Source organism: Marmota monax, unplaced genomic scaffold, assembly GCF_021218885.2.
Source record: "Marmota monax isolate L192 unplaced genomic scaffold, Marmota_monax_Labrador192_F-V1.1 WCK01_AAM20220418_F8-fsc00049, whole genome shotgun sequence".
Taxonomy (NCBI): domain Eukaryota; kingdom Metazoa; phylum Chordata; class Mammalia; order Rodentia; family Sciuridae; genus Marmota; species Marmota monax.
This window is the reverse complement of record NW_026694221.1, coordinates 11,599,714-11,618,468: the sequence shown is the minus strand read 5'-3', so window position 1 is coordinate 11,618,468 and position 18,755 is coordinate 11,599,714.

The following is an 18,755-nucleotide window of genomic DNA, read 5'->3' as shown; positions in this document are numbered from 1 at the left end:
CTTCATAGTGTTATTAAAAGGAATACATTAAATAGTACTATGAAATACCTATAGTGATATTTAAAGGCACAATAAACATTTGCTAATATTATTGTTCTAATTCAAATCTATATTTGAATAGATTATAATCTAATAAAACTAGATTACAGAAATTTCAGTATATTGGTGGTTGGTGATACTATTCTTTTTTCACTTATGAAACTAATGATTTCTTCTGTTAAAAGATAGTTGCTTATCTTTAAAAAATTACTTAAAATTTCTATCAAGATTTATAGTAAAAAAAGAAAATCAACCAATATGGAAGGATTTATAATGAAGAATCATAGTCTGTGCTGTACCCTTTCTCTCTACCCACCTTACTATTTCTAAACTTAAATATTTCTGGTGGCTATTTTATTCTCTTAAAATAATGTTTTTCTTAAGCTATCTTGATTTTATAAGTTTTAACTTATCCATATTCTATTACCTGCTTTTCCTAATAAATTATACTGGTTTTAGAAGCCCATTATTTTCATTGCCTATTTGTCTGTATGCTTACTGTGTCCAGGTGGATGATGTGTACAATCTGTCATGCAGCTATAAATAGTTCATACCTTTCAAACTGGTTGACACTATAGTCAAAATTAAACTTATGGTGTTGATCTTATCGTGACTACAAACTTTCTTTCTATGAAATATTTATGTAAATAAGCTTTGATTTCATTTCCTTTCTTTTTGTGTTTTTAAAAAATGTTATTGTATTTTAAATTTTTTTTTTAGTTCTCAATGGACCTTTATTATTTATTTATTTATATGTGGTGAGAATCAAAACCAGTGCCTCACACATGCTAGGCAAGCACTATACCACTGAGCCACAATCTCGGCCCTATCGTTATATTTTTTATACCTTTATTTCATTAATTTTTTTATGTGGTTTGGAGGATCAAACCCAGCACCTCAAATGCGCTAGGCAAGTGCTCTACCACTGAGCCACAACCCCAGCCCCTCTTTGTTTTTTTGTGGTAGTGGAGATTGAACCCAGAGGTGCTCAACCACTGAGGTACATTCACAACCCTTTTTATTTTTACTTTTTTGAATTTTAAGAAAGGGTGTTGCCAGGTTGTCAGGCTACCTTGAACTTGCAATCTTGATGTCAGTCTCCCCTGTCTCTGGGATTGCAGGCATGCACCACCATCCCTGGCTTGCTTTCATTTTCATTTTCAGTTTTTTTTAGTTGTTGTTTTGTGAGTTTCCAATTGTTATTTTTTTTCCTTGCATTGCTTATTTTATCATATCCTTCAGTTCTTGTAAGGTACACATTCTCAATTGGTGGCATAGGTCCCTGAGGACATTTGGTTATGTCTGGAGACATTTTTGTTGTCATAATTAAGAAAGTGCTATTGGCATATAATGTGTAGAGCCCCCAAGTGCTGCTAAACATCATACAATGCTCAATGCAGACCCCCTACAATAAAGAATTACCTAACCCAAAATGTCAATGTAGGTAGGTGGAGAAAAAACAAAAGTAAAAACAAATCAAATGTATGGAATTCTGCCTTCCACTTGGCTTTTTCCCCTCATGGATACTTCTTTGAAGTGCTCCCTTCTTTTTCCATTCTAAAGTGATTGTTCTTGAATCCTGTTTTACATCTCTTTGGAATTTCAATTTATTACTCTTTCTGGTTGGATTCCTTTTCTCATTTCATTCTCTCTTTTTAATTTCATTTTCTTGTTAGATCGTATCCTCATTTAATTTATTTTCCTGTGAATGAGTGGATAAAAGTAAATGTCTTCGCCATTCCATACCTGGAACTATGGTGGGTTTGCCATTACATCTGAGTGATACTTTGGATAACTATGGAATTATAAGAGGAAATAATTTTATTTAATAATCTTGAGGGTATTTATCATAAAACATTTAGTGCTAACCTCATTCTTTTTCCTTCTTATTTAGCAGTTTCTTTTTTTTTTTTTTTTTCTTGTCCATAGGTCTCTCTATTCTTGGTATTTTGAAAATTCATAGGTATTTTTCTGGGTATTTTCCCCTTCCCATTTATTTTGTTGGAATCTTTACTTTCATCCTGGGTTCTTTATTTTATTTTATTTTTTTGGCACCAGGGATTGAACCCAGGGGCACTTAACGATTGAGCCACATCCCAGTCTTTTATTTATTTTTTTAATTTTTTAAAATTTTGAGGTAGGGTCTTGCTAAGTTGCTTAGGGTCTATATAAGTTGCTGAGGCTTGAAAGTTTTATCCTCCTGACTCAGCCTCCCCAGCTGCTGGGATTACAGGTGTGTGCCACTGCACCTGGCTCTTCTGCTGGTTTTTAAAAATACCATTGATAATTTCTTATTTTTGGCTTTGGGAAATTCTCGTATTTTTTCTTTGCTAATCTCCTCTCTATACCCTTTTCTCTTTTTAGAACCTTAATTAAATGAATATAGGACTCTCATGATTATTCCTTTAAATTGTATTATTCATTTATGGCAACAAATAAATAAAAGAACAGAAATTAATGTAATAAATTTCAGTGTTTCAAATACCCACAGTCGATTACTGTTAATATTATGGCACTTGTCTTATCTTTTTCCTAATAAACAAGAGAACTTCCAAGTAAAAGATATTCTGTTTTTTTAATTGATTTTATTTTTTAAATACATGACAGCGGAATGAATGCATTGCAATTCTTATTACATATAGAGCACAGTTTTCATATCTCTGTTTGTATATAAAGTGTGTTCACACCAATTCTTGTCTTCATACGTGTACTTTGGATAATGATGTCCATTACATTCCACCATCATTGCTAACCCCCTGCCTCCTTCTTTCCCTCCCACCCCTCTGCCCTATCTAGCATTCGTCTATTTCTCACATACTCCCCCTCCATACCCCACTATGAGTCAGACTCCTTATATGAGAGAAAACATTAGGCATTGTTTTTTGGGGATTGGCTAACTTCACTTAGCATTTTTTTCTCCAACTCCATCCATTTACCTGCAAATGCCATGATTTTATTCTCTTTTACTGCTGAGTAATATTCCATTGTGTATATATGACACTTTTTTAATCCATTCATCTACAGAAGGGCATCCCTACTACAATAATACATACAGTTAATTACAATAATACATACATATTAATACATACAGTTTAACTATTGTGAATTGTGCTGCTATAAACATTGATGTGGCTGTGTCCCTGTAGTGTGCTGTTTTTAAGTCCTTTGGGTATAGACCGAGGAGAGGGATAGCTGGGTCAAATGCTGGTTCTATTCCCAGATTTCCAAGGAATCTCCATAATGCTTTTCATATTGGCTGGAACAATTTGCAGTCCCATCAGCAATGTATGAGAGTGCCTTTTCCCCCACATCCTCACCAAGACTTATTGTTGTTTGTCTCCATAATAGCTGCCATTCTGACTGGAGTGAGATGATATCTTAGAGTAGTTTTGATTTGCATTTCTCTAATTGCTAGAAATGATGAATATTTTTTCATATATTTGTTGAATGATTGTATATCCTCTTCTGAGAAGTGTCTGTTCATGACCTTGGCCCATTTATTGATTGGGTTATTTGTTTTTTTGGTGCTTAGCTTTTTGATTTCTTTATATACCCTAGAGATTAATGCTCTATCTGATGTGTGAGGGGTAAAAATTTGCTCCCAAGATGTAGGCTCTCTATTCACCTCACAGATTGTTTCTTTTGCTGAGAAGAAACTTTTTAGTTTGAGTCCATTCCATTTACTGATTCTTGGTTTTAATTCTTACGCTATATTAGTCTTATGGATAGGCAGAATCAATATTATCAAAATGACTATACTACCAAAAGCACGATACAGATTTAATGCAATTCCAATCAAAATCCCAATGGAATTCCTCATAGAAATAGAAAAAGCAATCATGAAATTCATCTAGAAAAATAAAAGACCCAGAATAGCTAAAGCAATCCTTAGCAGGAAGAGTGAAGTAGGTGGCATCACTATACCAGACCTTAAACTATACTACAGAGCAATAGTAACAAAAACAGCATGATATTGGCACCAAAACAGACTGGTAGACCAATGGTACAGAATAGACTAACCCACAAAATTACAATTATCTTATATTAGACAAAGGCGCCAAAAACATGCATTGTAGGAAAGATAGCCTCCTCAATAAATGGTGCTGGGAAAGCTGGAAATCCATATGCAACAAAATGAAATTAAACACCTATCTCTCACCATGCTCAAAACTCAAAGTTGATCAAGGACCTAAAAGTTATTCTTGGTCCACATCATTAGGCCTGTCCCATTGTTCTTTTCCAAGAGGTATTCCTATTATGATTTTGTTATCTGTAGTTTAAAAAATACTTTGACTTGGATGTGTATATAAATAATATGTAGGATCTGTGTGCAGTGGTGCACATTTGTAATCCAGTGACTAGGGAGACTGAGGAAGGTGGATTTTAAATTCAAGTTCAGTCTCAGTTACTTAACTAGATATTTAGTAACTCAGCAAGACTCTGTTCTAAAAAATGAAAAAGGACTGAGGATGTAGCTCAGTGTGCCCCTGGGTTCAATGCCTACCTCAATAAATAAGTAAGTAATACATGTATTAATACATACATAAATACTATAAATGACTATTTAATAGATAATATAATTATATTTAATATTTCACAGCTTACTTTTTCTTTTTAATATGTTTCTACCTTCTATTCATGTTGTTGTAGATAGATCCATTTGTAGTCTCATTGTGGTTCAGGAATTTATCTTGATCATTGTGGAATTCTCAGTATCCAGAGGAGTATTTGGTATATATTAGCCACTTAATATGCATTTCTTAAGTGAATTCATATAGTTAACTGCTATGTAGTAGTCAAGTACAGTCATGTCACACATAACATTTTAGTCAATAAGAGGCCACTTACAGCATGGTGGCTTCATAAAAATATAATAGAGGTAAAAAATTCCTGTCAACTAGTGATGTAAATAGCCATTGTAAACTTAGGGCAATGCATTATTCATCTGTTTGTGGTGATGCTTGTGTAAACAAACCTGTTGTACTTTTAGTCTATGAAAGTATAATCCATGCAATTATGTGTAGTACCTGATACATGATAATGACAATAAATGACTATGTTGCTAGTTTATGTATATATTATACATTTTTTTCATTAAGAATATACTTCTTTTTAAAAAAGATTTGACTGTTGTGTCACCCAGGCAGCAGCAGCCTCATGCATCCTGTTTTTACTGTGTCTATTGACTGTATCCTTTTCTTTTCTCTTGTTCTTGAATTAATCTTGTATTGTTTTGTTTATGGTGGTCATAGGACTTCTTAATATTGGAGTCTCTCACAGGGCTCTCTGCTAGGGAAAGCATTAACATTTTGGAATTCATTCTACAGCAGTAGACTGTACAGTACACAGACACATTTGCATACACACACACACACACACACACGCACACACACTTTTTACACACACCCCGTATAGCCTAGCTGTGTAGTAGGCTATATCTAGAATAGACCTGTGTAAATACACTTTATGATGTTATCAGAGTGACAAAATCAAATAACAAATAAATGTCTTTCTCAAGACATGTCCCTTTTATTCTGTGCTGCATGACTCTATATGTATATACCGCCTCTCACGTTTTATTTATTCACTCTCTCCTACACATTAAAATTCAGGATCACATCAGTTACACATCCATTGATTTACAAATTGCCATACTAGTGTCTGTTGTGCTTGAATCAAAGTGTGGAATATGATATGTCAAGAAATTTGTAATGTTTTGAACAACCCACAATAAAAAATTAAAAAAAAAAAAGAAAAAAAAATTCAGGATTGTTTCTTATTTCCATGCTTATTTGAAATAATGTTGTATAGTATCTTTACATTAGTAGACTGTACACTATATATGTATCTTCTTGTTTCTGTGTTTGAAATTTTATTTAGCTCTTACCTGGGGTTGGAATTGCTGGGTTATATGAACTGAATTTTATAAAGTTTATCTAAGTGTGGCCAAATTACTCTTGAAAATTTTTTGGTCTTAAAATCATGGTTTTAAAACATGTTCAGGAATTTATCTACATATTTTTTTTCTTTCTTTGAGTGTTCTGTATCTTGGAAGTAATTTTATTCTTTGAGATTCTCAAGTTTTTAAAATTTTATAATCTGTGGCTCCAGGATTCATTCATGTCTAATGTGTGAGAAAGCTTACCTTTGATGTTTAAGTAATAATAGCTGATTATTCCCACTTAAAAATAATTTGAGGTAAAATTTATATAACTTAAAAAGAACCATTTTAAAGTGAACAATTAAGTGGTTTCTTGTTTATTCTTCTCTTCTCTTTCTTTCTCTTGTTCTTAACTTCCTGAAAGATATCCTTTATTTTTTTTTCATTAAAAAAAATTTCTAGGAACCTTCTTTCTTCTTTGGTATTTTTGATATCAGTTTTCTTTTATCTTTTTGACTTTTTGTTATTGATCTGTTTTATCTTATGGACTTTTCTCAGTTACCCATTACATTTGGTTATTAGTTCACATTTTAGAATGTGGCAGGAGAGGAGCTCTGTATCCTTGGAAGGAGCTTTTAGACTGGTAGTTTCTGCTTTGGAACGATCAAGCCGGCTACTAAATAACTCATGATTGGACTTGAAAATGCTAGGATGGATTGGACATTTTGGTTTGGGGTCCCTACTTCTTGTGCTTGCTATCTTGAGTCTTCCCAGAAACATTTCATTTTAAAGAAAAACTGTGGGGGGGGGGGGGGGGGGGGGGGGGGGTGTCCTTTTCCTTTCCTTCATCTTTCCTTGAGCAAATACCTTGCTGCTATTTTCAGTGTTTGCCATTGAGCAATGGAGGAAGAGACAATGGTGAATATTTTTCTCTTCTTATATTTCTCCCTTTTATTACTCTCTTTTCCCTTACCTCTTTTGTTTCAAATGTAATCCCACCCTCTATGTATTCTTTACTCTGCTAATATTGAACATTTAAAAATTTTGAATAAGTTTCATTCCAGTGATTGCCTAAGTCCCAAACTGAAATGTAACAAGACAGGGAGAAAAAATGAATGGAATACAACAAAGTGTCAAGGACATCTGGGGTTGACTCTGAACAAAGAAATTAATATTGGAATACATCATACATATCTGGACCAGGGCAGACCTTAACATTTTGGAATTCAGCTGGGAAAAGAGGCAAACTGCAAGAAGAATCTTTAGGTCTTTTATAATTTGGTCCCAAATTTTCTTGCAGGCCTAATTTTACTTAATTATATTTAAATATTTAAATGTAATTTATCAAGATTATTTAAATATAATTTATTAAACAATTGATTAAATTCTTCTGTGTGCCAGGCATTGGAATAAAAACTTTGAATGTAGTATGCCATTTATTCTTCAACCATAACTTTTACTGAAGAAGGTGCTATTCATTTTAACATCAAAAAACTAGAGGCTTAGAGAAATCAACTATTTTATTTCTTTTACTCTCACAAAAAGTGTTTTTATCAAAGATTTAATGGCTACCTCTGGTGAGGCAGTCCTAATGCTCTTCCTTTGAATAAAGTAATGAGACAATGCAATGCATTGTGATGGTAATTGGGAAAAAAGTTCCCCGGTAAGTCCATCTTATGTTTTTTGTTTTTACTCTTCATTTTAATTAAAACACAATATTGTATATAATATTTATAATATTATATATTAGCATGTTAAAGAAGTATTCTGTTGTGAATGTTTGTTTCACTAAATTGCAATACTAATATCATACATTTTTTTTTTAAAAAGTGTATCATTATTATTGTTGTTGTTGTTGTTAATGAATAAAGTCCAATGCTTTGATGTTGATCCTGGAGTCTCTGGTATAAATGTGTGTGTCTTTTTTTTTTATAATTATTTTTCCTTTAGTGACTATAGTATCAATGGAGTCTGTGGTTGAGGTATTCTGCATTGTTTTGGATGATTTGTTCCACTGCTTTTTCATATTGTTTGTGTGTCTACCCATCTATCTGAATGGACACGAAGCTGTAGAGTTTCTACTTTATGAGCTTATAGTGTCCCTCTGTGTTACTAGTACCTCACAGATTGGTGGGGAGCCCAATGATAGCAACAACCTATACAAACAATATGTAGCAGTAGACTAGGTACTTAGTTCCTATTTTGAAATCTACAGTGTTAATTGGTACAATAAGAAGAAATAGTAGTATCAGCAATTTCCATCAGTAAAAAAACAGTGAATAATTATAAATTATGTCTGGCAAAAATCAAACAATAGGTGTTGTCTATGACTTCTGCCATATTAATTATTGCTGTGCCATTGGTGGTGGGGTAGACATTATATAAATCAATTACTGTTAAGATATGTTAAGGATAGAGTTGAGTAAGAGGAAAGAAGAAGAGATCAGGAGGGTAGAAAATTATTTGCAGTTTTAGTTGTTTGCTGCTAGGATTATAAGTGTGCTCCACTGTGCCTGGCTCAGGGCAACTTTTTGTTTTAAATTTTTTAAAAATTACTTTTATTCAATTTCCACTCTCTTAGATGACTATCTTTTTTTAAATTTTTAAATTAATTTTTAAAATTAGGTGTTTGTGATAGACTAATGCATTTTGATTCACTCTACACAAATGCAGCACAACTTTTCATTTCTCTGGGTGTACATGATGTAGCGTCATACCATATGTGCTGTCACACATGTACCTAGGGTAATTATGTCGTTCTCAATCCACCATCTTTTCTGTCAGGGCAATGTTTCTAAATTCATTTAATGAGTCAAACAGACTCTCTTGTTTGGCTAGGACAGACTGATTTTCCAGTCTCAGGATTTTTTTTCTGCTCTAAGCCTCAGGGAGAAGCCATATTCTCTCTGCTTGAGTTCTGGATAGCTGAGTTAGGAGAAATCCTGCCTCACTGTAATCCGCCATCTTGCCCCTCCCTGAAGTTCAATTTTTTTTGTCTTTTTTAAAATTTATTTTTTATTCTAATTTGTTATATATCAGAGCAGAATGCATTACAATTATATTACACATATAGAGGAAAATTTTTCATATCTCTGGTTGTATATAAAGTATATTCACATCATTCATTTCTTCATACATGTACTTAGGATAATGATATCCATCTCATTCCACCATCTTTTTTACCCCCATGCCCTCTCCCTCCCCCTTCCACCCCTTTGCCCTACCTAGAGTTCGTTTAATCCTCCCATGGTCCCCCTCCAAACCCCACTATGAATCAGCCTCCTTATATCAGAGAAAACATTCAGCATTTGTTTTTTGGAGATTGGCTAACTTCACTTAGCATTATATTCTCCAACTCCATCTCTTTACCTGCAAATGCTATGATTTTATCCTCTTTTATTGCTGAGTGATATTCCTTTGTGTATATATGCCACATTTTCTATCCATTTATCTACTGAAGGGCATCTAGGTTAGTTCCACAGTTTAGCTATTGTGTATTGGGAAGCAGGAAAGTCCACTGAAGTTCAATCTTAATTGAAGAAAGACTACAGAGAATATTTTTGAGGTGTGTACTAAGGGTTGAATAGGGATTTGTTAGAAACAGTATAAAAGCCATTTCAGCGAGAGGAAAGGGGGGAGAGTTGAAAGAAGTTTTAATGTTGAATGACATGACTTGGAGTAGTTGGTGACTTGGAGTTATTATTGTAACTTGTTTGTGAGGGTATGGTAGTCATGTTTCTGGGGATGATCTGAGCTAGGTGTCTAGGGCCAAGTTATATACATCCTTTTTTTCTGTGTGTATTGAAGGTGCCTTTGCTGGCTCCTCTTTTGTCTTTCTTCATTTTCAAAAGATATTTCTTGGGGACTAGAGTGCATGCTAGAAGTTTCTGTTCTAGAGGTCTTCTCTTCTCACTTCCTATACTTACTCAGGGTCACATCTCTTACTGTCTCAGTTATTGGCTTCGTGTTGATGCTCTCCATGGTTTATTTCAGACAACTCTCCTGAATGTTAGCTGCCTGAAGGACATTTCCATGTGGCCGTTTTGCAGGCGTATCAAATGAAACATGCCTGAAACTGAACTCATCATCTTTACCCCTCAAATGCACTTCCTTATTAATATTCACCATCTGTCCTCACTCTCCTTTACCTACTCTGAACCCTCAGGAAACATGGATTTTTGTCTCTTGATACATTTTTATATCTGACTGCCTCTTGCCTCTTTCTGCTTATGTTTGCCCTCTTTTTTCACTGTCCTCATCTAGGTCATCATTATCTTTGATTTGAATTGATATAACAAGAGCTTCTTAATTGATGTCTGAGCCTCCAGTATTTCTTTCTTTCTATCTGATTTTCTGTTGTTATGCAGCTAGTCATTCCTAGATCATCCACATGGATTGTTATTCAGTTTTCAGCTACTTCAGTAAAAGGTTTATAATTTTTTTTTCATATAAAATGTGCCCATTCCTTAATATGCTTATTTATTGGTAATTTACTATTGTGAGTCTTTATATGTTATAAAGGTATTTTTCCAATTATATTTTGTATTTCTTATTAAGAATGTAGTACTTCATGTAAAATAAAAAAAATGTTGGAGCATCTACTTTAAGATTTACTTACTCTTTCTTCTGTGAGCATTCTGCTGCTTAATTCTATCCAATGAATTTTTCATCCCAGTTTTTTACTTTAGGATTCATACTTGATTTGTAAATAATTGATTTTATTTCTCTGATGAGACTTCTTGTTTTTCAGCTCAGATCTTATATATTGAAATTAAATGCAAATAGGTAAAATGTCCATGTTAAATCTTTTGTCTATTAGTTCCAGCATCTGGTTCATCTTAGGATCAGATGCAGTTTTTTTTTTTTTTCTAGAGAATAATTCCATTTTGTAATTCTCTGCATGCTGGTTAATTTTGTATCATTTTAGCTATTGTGAATTGTGCTTCTATAAACATTGATGTGGCTGTGTTCCTATAATATGCTGTTTTTAAGTCCTTTGGGTATAGACCAAGGAGAGGGATAGCTGGGTCAAATGGTGGTTCCATTCCCAGATTTCCAAGCAATCTCCATACTGCTTTCCATATTGGCTGCACCAATTTGCAGTCCCACTGGCAATATATGAGTATACCTCTTTCCCTACATCCTTGTCAACACTTATTGTTGTTTGTCTTCATAATAGCTGCCATTCTGACTGGAGTGAGATGATATCTTAGAGTAGTTTTGATTTGCATTTCTCTAATTGCTAGAGATGATGAGCATATGTACACAATGGAATTATACTCAGCAATAAAAGAGAATAAAATCATGGCATTTGCAGGTAAATGGGTGCAGTTGGAGAAGATAATGCTAAGTGAAGTTAGCCAATCCCCTCAAAAAAAATGCCAAATGTTTTCTCTGATATAAGGAGACTGACTCCTACTGGGGTAGAGAGAGGGAGCATTCGAGGAATAGATAAGTTCTAAATAGGGAAGAGGGGTGGGAAGGAAACGGAGGGGGCAGAGGATTAGCGAAGATGGTGGAATGTGATGGACATCATTATCCAAAGTACATGTATGAACACGTGAATTGGGTGTCAACATACTTTATATATAAACAGAGAGATGAAAAATTGTGGTATATATGTGTAATAAGAATTGTAATGCATTCTGCTGTTGTGTATTTAAAAAAATAAAATCAATTTAAAAAGAATAAAAAAAACCTTAATATCAAAAATATTTTTTTTGTATCATATCTTGGGTATTATAACTGCTAGATTGTGGAGATTTTGAATTTGTTGTTTTCACTGGTGATTATTTTCTGTGATATAGAAGGTATTTTTTGGCTAGACTTGAACTGCAGACTTATCTTGTATAGCATGCCATTCTATGAGCAGACATTTTTGTCTTCATCTGATATACTTTGAGTCTGTTCTGTATATATGTCATTCATAAGTTAGTGATGTGGTAGACAGAATATGAGGGTGCTCTGTCTGATCTTTCTCTTGCATGATGCTTCCAGACTCTTAGGGCTCTTGGTTTACCCACTTCCTTTGTCTGTATAATTAAAAGGGTTACTTTCACTTTTATTATACCTCTGTATAGTTTTTTATGGATAGATAGAGACAAATCAGTCAGGGTCCCTGAAAGCATTCATCCAGGAAGAGTTAATGAATCAAGGTATTTTACATTGAACAGAAGATTGCTTTAATAGATTCTAAGCTAAGGGATGGCCTTTATAAAAATGATTTTTAATTTAACCAAATTGGTACTTCTCAAATAAGTAAATGTATAATGAGTGTATTAATTTCCTATGGTTGCTGTAATAACTTAATATAAACTGGGTGACTTAAAACAGCAGAAGTCTATTTTCTGACAGTTGTGGAGGCCAGAGGTCTGAAACTGAGGTGTCTTCAAAGGAGTACTTCCTTCTGAGACTCTAGGAGCAAGCTGGTAACCTGTTGGCATTCCTTGGCTTGAGGCCTCATCACTCCAGTTTCTGCCTCCATTTTCTTCTGGCCTCTTCCTCTTATGTGTGTATCATTTTCTTCTTTGTGACTGCCGCATAACTCATTTGCCTCTCTTTTAAAGTGACGCTTGTCATTGGATACAGGGATCACCTGGATAATCTAGGGTAATTTCCTCATCTCAAGATTCTGAGTGACATCTTTAAAGACTCTTTTTTCAAATAAATTAACATTCACAACTTCTCAAGATTAGGATCATGGATGTATCTTTTTGTGGACCACTGTTTAGTCTTCTACAAAGAGATATGGGGATATAGTCAAATAATTTTTTAAAAAATATTTTTTAGTTGAGGATGGACACAATACTTTTATTTTATTTATTTATTTTTATGTGGTGCCTCACACATGCCAGTACCTCACACCACTGAGCTACATCCCCAGCCTTAGTCAAATAATTTTTTAAGCTAAAGATATAAAACTTTTAATTCTTTTGCAACATTTCAAGTTCAAAAATCTGATCAACATTCGCATTTTGCATTTAAGATGCATTTTAAAGAAATGGAATTAGAATTATTATTTTTTCTAACTAAGATACATATGTTTGGGCTGGGGTTGTGGCTCACTGGTAGAGTGCTTGCCTAGCATGCACAAAGCACCAGGTTCGATCCTCAGCACCACATAAATGTAAAATAAAGATATTGTATCCACCTAAAAGCTTAAGAATAAATATCTAAAAAATATATATGTTCAACTATTTCATTCTTTTGAGAAAAATTTATTTAATATTTACCTGTTTAACTTAGTAGCATATTTAAGTGACTGCCTTTCTAGTTTTAGTGTGCTTTTACATGTCTCTTTAACTTATATTTTCTCTTAATTTATGGAGATTTGTTATGATATTAGGTGGATATACGTTTATTTGTTATGATATTAGGTGGATATATGTTTATCTATTCTATATGTAGCTCTTTGTCATAATTGCCTATGACAATTAAAATAGTAGATTATCATTTTTCAAGTTTCCAATGAATAACATTAGTTTAAATAAACTGTAGGTGTAAATTTTACAGTGTCTAATTGGTCCTTATATTATACATTTTAAACATATTGCTTACCAAGCTACTTCTTGGCATCACTGTATTAAAGCTTTCTTTTTCTTTTTCCTAATTTTTTATTGGTGCATAATAATCATATAGAATAGTGGGTTTCATTGTGGCATATTCCTACATTAACACAACATAATCTGATCAGTTTTAATCCCCAATACCTCCCCCTAACCCCCTTCCTGTACTCATCCACTTTGATTTTCATAGGATGCATTTTTATTTCATTCTTTTCTAACTTCTACCTATGGCAGAAAGCATATGACCCTTGACTTCCTGAGCCTGTTTATTTTGCTTAATATGATGTTATCCATTTCTATTCATTTTCCTGCAAATGGCATATATATATAGGCTGAATAGAACTGTATATTTAACACATTTTCTTTATTCATTTCTGTGAACCAAGCTGGTGAATTATAATGCTATAAACATGAGTATGCATATATCCCTCTAGTAGGCTAACCTTAATCCTTTTGGATAAATACCAGGAGTGAAACTGTGAGCTCCAGTAAACTTTTCATCCTCTAAATTGTTCTTGTTGGTAATTTTCATCACAGCAATGAAAAAAACCTAAGTAAAACAGTAGCATGGTTTCCCTGCTAGTTCTTTAGTGACAATTAGTATATTTTGACATAGTGGTATTTTGTTGGAGCTTGAGGATCCCACTTTTTCTGTAGGTCTCACCAAAGTGGGGTACTTCTAGTAGGTCTGGCATTTGTGTTGTATATACCAGGGAATATGGTATACTCTGTTATTGCTTTTCTAGACTTGACAACTCTGTATGTTCCAAAAGGGTAGGGGGACCATCTAGGTTGAGGCCCCTTGTAGGCGTGTTGTGCCCACTTTGTTGTTTTCTCTTTGCTATTGACGTAGGATCAGATGTCCATGAATGGGCCCTCAGTTTTCCCACTAGCTATTTCTATTTAGGACCTATTCATTGGTTTGAGGTTTTTCTCTCCCCTATTCTCTTTATTTAAGTATTGCTGAAGTTTGAGCAGGGTTTGTGTGTGGAGCAAGGTACACTTGTCTTAGGGGACTTGGGTAGCAAGAGTATCTACCCCATGAAATTTTAATTGTCACAGTAGACCCCCAGTTCTTCACAGAAAAGGGGGGAATAAACAGTAACACTAGTGAACAATATACAGCATTAAAATAAACACCAGGTGCCAAACATGACATCTGTGACTCTAAAATAATCATGAAAGTGGAATTGTTGGGGTCAGAATTAAGAACAGCAGCAACAAACATCCATGAAGTAGATAGATATATCATTAAATACCAGTTGCCAACTGCAACATCCACAATACTAATAAACACAACACCATGAATGGTGGGGCAGAAATTATATATAAAGTAGTAGTTTTAAGAGGCAATTAAAAATACAGTTTATTAAGTAAAAAGGAAAGGGAAAGGAAGGCAGAAAAAAGGTTTGAATATTCAGAAGGTGAAAAGAGAGAAAGTAGAAAGTGGTATAAAGTTAAGACCATCAAGAAGGGGGATTCAAAAAGGAAAATGGGATAATAAAAAGAAAGAAATGATAAAAATGAAAAAAAACCACATTGCATATGTATGTATGTGAACCAATCAAAAAAACAACAAAAAACTCTTAATGAAAATTGAAAGAATTGCTTCTGCTGAGGTCATCAAAACTGGAGAAAGATGGATATTCACTACCTATGCCTGAAATCCCTTTTTTTTCTGTTTCCTCTTGGGCTGTGTACCCCTGAGAGAGAGTGAGGTCTGGGCTTAGTAAATCTTTCTCCTTTAGTGTTATTCACCAGGTTGCTGGCTGGAGTGGCCTGGGACTGAAGCTGACTGGAATGACTCTCAACTTCTCTGCTTACTGAGAGGTACCGTCTATTGGAGTGTCATTCAGACAAACTAGATTGGTGTACTCCCAGGACAGGATTGGTGCAGAATTCTAAATGAGAAGTTCCCCAAGCTGGAGTCTAGCTGTGATTCAACTGGTTGGGTTGTATCTACTTTAGAGGGATCAGATCAACACAACCCTAGGGCTGGATGAATGCTGATCTCTGATGGGCATTTGGGTCTCAGGAGCCTTCTGAAATGCCTCTATTATAGGGACAGGGTCACCAACCATACTGACTGGAGGGGGCACTGCTGTTCTCATACACTCACTCTATCACTCACCACTATAGCCTTCCAAGGTTCAGGCCCCCAGTATAATCACACCCAACTGTATGGCTTCTCCACCCTCTTCAGCTGGTTGTGAGAGTCTCCAGAATCAAAGGAAAAGCAAGTTGCTTTCTCCTCCATATATCTGACCTGAATTCCCCATTCCCCTGGATATAAACTTATATATATATATATATAACTTATATATATATATATACACACACACACACACACACACACACACACACATACATGTATCTACATATACATATATATATATATATATATATATATATATTTATATATTTTTTTAAAGGGGAGAGATGGGGGGATATCTTTTTTGTAGATGGACACAACACAATGCCTTTATTTTTATGTGGTGCTGAGAATCGAACCTGGTTCCCGCCCCTGCTAATCCCAGCCTGATACAAACTTTTCTTTGCCCGTTTGAATTGTGTTCCACAAGATGCACTCTGGTCCACGTGATAGGTACCTGCTGAAACATTGTGGCAATATTTGCTGTAATCTGTAGGGTTCTCACAGTAGCAAGCCCTGGAGTGATGTTCCCAAGGTGGCTTCTCACCTCAGCTCTTTGACAAATTGAGAAACACTGAGCACTTTTTAGGTGCCAGTTTGCTATGCAGCCTCAGAATCAGCTAAGGTCAGATTGCCTTTCTATTCTGAAGGTGTTTCCATGCCAAGTGTCGCAACTGTGTTTCTCTTTGTGTTATCCCTCCTCTGGTGACCCAGCTCCATTGCCACCACCACTGGTTTGGTGCCAGTATACACTTTCTTGTCCTTTGTTTGAAAGACCAGAATTTCTGGGTGTCTCTGAGTCTTTGTTCATTATTGGACATCCTTTGCTGCTTTATTTCTGAACCATAGAGAACGAGGTAAGTGCCGACTTCTTCTACTTCACCATCTTTGTCCCCACCCCATTGTTTTAAATCTTGACAAAATGGCAGGTTGGGTAAAAATGATGGCAATTTATTTTGCATTGGAAATTTTGTTTGGGGCAGAAGCAGTTAGTTGCACAGTATAATGGAATAATATTATTTTTCTTACTAAAACACTATGTTATTATCTGTCCACACATGTAAATTTAAAAGATTTGAATAAATTATTACAATTTTTTCCGTTTAGCTGATGGTTGTCTTGTGTTCACAATGAACTCTATGTGAATAGCACATTAGAACCATATACACTTTTGACTATTGTTTGTAGCATTTGAAGAATTTCCTTCATTGTTAGGCAAATTTTATTCTTTACCTTTCTCATCAGAACTCAGAGGATTTGGGGGGAGGGTATTGCTATACTTTGAATATTTTCTAGAATAAAAAGCATATAGTGTTTTAGAAGGAAGAAAACTAATATTTATTTAGCATCTAATCTACCAAATATATGTTAGTTACTTCATACTGTTTCAAGTTTTTAGAACAATTCTGTAGATCAAGTATTTTCAGTATTATTTCCATTTTCTTTTTGTTGGGGGCGGGTACTGAGGTTCAAAGATGAAATAAATTGACTTCTTAGTCAATTGACTTCCTACTTGTATTAAATAAATTGATTTCCTACTTGTATTAAAGGGAATAATTGAGATTTACATCTCTTTCTCTCTCACTAAAAAATACAGATCAGATGAAAACTCCAAGCTACTCATAAAAATGCCTTCCAATTTTTATGATATCTTACATTTCTAAATAGCATTTCTTATGTAGTCTTAACTCAGTGTGCATTCTCCTTGGGGTTAATCCTGGGAGGTCTTACCTTGGGGGGTCTTGGGCATGGACTTTGTAGTCACTAATGCTGTAATGTACTAGTCAGTGTTCCTTGTGCAGTGAATATTGTGCAATGTGCACTAAGCATACAAAATCACAATAGTCTATTTCTTTATTATTTGTATTTTACAACCACCACAACAGAACAAATGCCAAAAATAGTTTGAAATAGTTTGGTACTCTTCAGGGTCTTAGCTTCCAAAAATAGTATGATAACATTCCACTTGTGTAGATTGTGCAGTGTGCATTGTACTTTGTGCATGAGGCTTTAGGTGAGCCTTTTGACCTGAAGTGTGGTTTCATAGCTATCACTGTTTTGCTGAGAAAAGAGATGACAGAAATATCAAGTAATCTTACATCTTAAATTCTGATTTAAGATGTAAGATTTAAAAAATAACCAGCTCTGCTTCTGAATTAAAGTATGAAAACAATAACAGGAAGAGTATAAATATTAACCCCAGTGAAAGTAAAAATATCCAAACATTCATTAATATTTTTAAATTCACATGGGAGCTTAGTTTGCAAAAATGAATAAGAATTATGTTACTACTGCACTGTACTTTGTAAAATATCAATTATGGAATTTCAAAGGAATGATTTATGAGTTATTTGTTCAGCTGTTATAATTTTTTTTATGCCAAATAAGCATTCCAGGGTTAATTCTTCATGGGTTGATTTATGTCTGGGGAAAATATTTTAATATTTTGAATATGTGTCAGAATAATTAGATGTCTGTGATTTATTGTTATCTATCATTGTTTTGTGTTTTTTATCTTAAAATTTTAATGCTTATTAGGTGTCAGAGAAAAGTAATGATTAAAATAATATTGAAAATAGTATTTGTAATTGTTTTCCAGCAAAAAGAGTAGTCTCTAATAATTTAATAATTTGTGTGCCTTATTTTATTAGTTCTGTATTTCCAAAGGGTGAACGTGGGAAAGGAGAGAAAATTGTATTTTGATTTTTTTTTCTTTTGGGGAGATATGTGTTGAATGTTACTAGATGAGTTTTTTTTTTTTTTTTAAAACAATGACTGATTTTTATGTCAAACACAAATCCAAAAATTATAAGTCTGTTTTCTTCATCAGACCTTCTTTTCAACTCCCACTGCAAGAAAACAAATGTCAGAAACCTCTAAGCTAGTTTGGTACATCTTTGGGATCTTGGCATACAACAGTAGAGTATGATAATAGTTTCTTGTGAAACAAGGTTGTCATCTAGTGGTGTTTTCAAATAGTGCATCATTCAGAGTTAGCTACCCAATAATTTTCAGCTTTTTAAAGCAAGAGCTTAACAGAGGCAAATCTTTGTGTGTGCAGAAAAATTAGTATCTTAGGTTAATTAAGTAATATACATTTGCACATAAAAGAAATCAT